The sequence below is a fragment of the Micromys minutus genome (assembly GCF_963924665.1).
Source record: "Micromys minutus genome assembly, contig: SUPER_22_unloc_1, whole genome shotgun sequence".
Lineage (NCBI taxonomy): Eukaryota > Metazoa > Chordata > Mammalia > Rodentia > Muridae > Micromys > Micromys minutus.
Window position 1 is genome coordinate 3,819,580 of NW_027667990.1, and position 3,262 is coordinate 3,822,841.

The following is a 3,262-nucleotide window of genomic DNA, read 5'->3' on the forward strand; positions in this document are numbered from 1 at the left end:
CCTCATAAGCTCCTTCTCTTTTGTTAGCAGAATGTTGATGCTGCATGGCTGTGGGATGCAGGTGCTCTGTGGGCCTGGAGTGCCACCCTCTGGTCCCAGGCTGCTGTAAGCCCCTGCAGAGCTCCGGAGGGCCTAGGCTTTCAAAGCTTTGACTTCTGAGTCATTTAATGCAACATCCAGACATGTCCAGGGAAGAGCATCCTCTGGGAAGCTGAGACCACAGCAGGTGCTTGTGCTCTGCACTGAATCCCAGCACCTGCTTCATGCAGGACCTTCCGGACCTGTTGTTGCCCTTGGTCTGTGGCTCAGATCTCTTGTGTAGTCTTCTATTTCCAGCTATCCAGTGGTGAAGGAAGAAACCTTGAAGGGTTTGTTTCTCGGACCAGACAAGGAACAGGGACTAACACAGATGGAGCGCCCTGGTTATTTATTCATTACTTCCTGGGCTGGATGCCAGACACTGCTCAGCTCTAGTGGCTTAAAGAGGAGCTCAGGAGTTCCTGGGGCCCAAGAAGGATGACAGGATAGGAGGGGTTGCAGTGTGGTGTAGAGCAAACTGCAGTGGGTGGTTCATGATGCAGCCTGGAAGCCTGGGAGGTCTCTATTCAATGCAGACAGCAGAAACTGGAGAGTTTGCCAGCCTGAAAACTGGGGAGGCAGGGCCATCGGTGACAGAAGAATTTCAGGTAGATTTTTTTAAGTGCAGATGAAAGAAGTAAAGAAGCCAGAATCTCAGTTCATAATTAAACAGCAGACTACGAAGTATGACCACGACTTTCAGTAGGACATAAACTGCAAGGTGGAGGGGCTAGCCAAAATGTGCACAGGTCTAGAGATCCATGCAGCCTCACGAGTTTATTCTAGAATGAAGAGGGCTAGGAAAGAATCCCGGTTGGTCCCATGGCCACCCTACTAGTTGGGAACTACAAGTTGGTAAGCTGTGAAAAGCTGGTTTTCAGGCAACATAGCTTCAATGACTCTGGCCACTTAAGGCAAACTATCTGGTCAGGGCCCTGTAAACCTGGCTTCTGGACATGAATTCATGCAGGGAGATGCTACCATGTGATGCTTGCTTCTGAACTTTGTGTAATTGTATTGGTAGCTGTGACCTCTATCTTATCAGGGATAGCCCAAGGGGAGTGGCATAGAGCACCTGTGCTTGCTTTCTGATGCCTGATTCCCGTGTGAGAACTTCTCCCTTACCTGGTCTTATCTTTCTATCTCCCAGGACCCAGTGAGTATGGTGTGGGTTGCCGTATAGAGCCAGGTATAGCAGCAATAACAAAGACTCATGGGAAGTGACACCAGAAAGTCATTTAATCTGTTTGCCATAAAGACTTTATCAGCCTTGTGATCTCTCTCTCTCTCTCTCTCTCTCTCTCTCTCTCTCTCTCTCTCTCTTTTGTGTGTGTGTGTGTGTGTGTGTGTGTGTGTGTGTGTGTGTGTATGTATGTATGTATTAGGAAATTATTCTGCCTTGTCACAAGCAAGATTCCTCAGTTAAAAATTCAGAGATGTAGTTACTTTAAAATTGTTAATTTTCATCAACCCAGAATTACCAAGGAGTAACATCTCAGTGAGGAATCGATTGGAAGTATATCTGACAGACATTGCATTTATTTACAAGTAGATGCATGGGAAAACCTAGCTCACAGTGAGCAGTGCTCTTCTCTGACATTGAGTCCTGGATGGTGTATATGTATGAAGAAGTGAGCTGAGCAGTAGGCATGGGAATATTCTTTCTCTGTCTTACTTGTGGCTGTGACTAGCTCCCACAACACATGGCACCTGGATACACCCCAAAATAAGGGCTGTAGCCTGAACCTGTGAACTAAAAGAAACCCTTTCTTACCTACATTGCTATGTGATAGTTTATTAGAGTGCTGGGATGAACACAGAACTGTTTCTGAGATTTCTGTTAGGAGTATCCTTGAGAAGTAGCTTTACTATTCAAGTGAGTAACCCTTCAATCAAACAGTTTTAAAATAAGGACACAAACATGAGCTACAAGCAGTCAATACTCCTGGCTGCTGGGCATTAGCATATACCATGCTTGAGGGTCGTGTGCTCTGGACAATGATGAATGCTTTTCCACAGCTTTGATTCTCTGTACCACTGGATGACTATGGGAACAAAATGAGGATGCTTGGACTTCTCTCTTAGAAAGTATCTTTGGCACTTTAATTCTTTCACTCCCTCTGTTAGTAGAGGTTTGGCTTGAGTGTTTATTATTGTGAGACACCTTTACTGATACCCCAGATGACTGGAGACTCTAATTGACTGCTTGCTGGGCATGTGCACCCTCTCCTATTTGTCCTACCACATGCAAAGTTGTTCTCAATTTTCATTCAATAAAAGCCTTTTATTCTCAATTTGTAGTGATGTCAGTGTTTCTCAAACATAACTGAGTTCCTATTAAAATTAGACTGACCTCATACGTTTCACCTTGTCCCTTGGTACACTTCAGGAGATGCTGTTATTGATGAGTCACTCATTAGTTCATCCAGTTATGAGAACAGTCAGTCTGTTTGGAAGGTTGTTCCAGGCAGGAAAATACAGGTCTGTCTGCCAAGGGAGGAAGTTGGGTGAGCATTGAGTACTGTAAAACAAGACACTGAAGAATGGTCCGTGGCTTTATATGGCACATAGAGAGGAAGAGTTTTGCCCCAGTGATTCTTTGTGTCTTGCAGTTCAGTGCAGCCTCCTTGGAAAGACTATGCTGTGGGAAGTGGACACATCCCTTCCCTTTGCTTCTCCATTTACAGCACTTTTAAATTTTATTCTCTTTCCTTTGTTTATCTTCCTCACTACACCACAAGCTCCAGACCATCAAAGGCTGCTTTGTCCTTGGAGCCTAGCAGTGTTAAGCACATCCTTCTTCATCTGATGCGTGTATGTGTGCAAGGTTGGTATGGAGACTGATCTCTGAGATCTATACATGCTACCACAGAACCTGCCGCAAGCTATGCCCCTGTCTCAGAGCATATAATCTGAAGAATGAAATGAATGGCACAGTGGTGCCCTGGCTTTAGGCAAAAAAAAAAAAAAAAAAAAAAAAACGGATAAAAGGGTCTTCCTTTGATCTCTTTTTAAATTTACTGTGTCTATTTTATTTTTTAAATTTTTTATTAGATATTCTCTGTATTTACATTTCAAATGTTATCCCCTTTCCCCTCAGTCACATCCCCCCTCCCTTCCCATTGCCTGCATGAAGGTGCTCCCTCTCCCAACTACCCTCTCCACCTCAGCACCTTGGCATTCC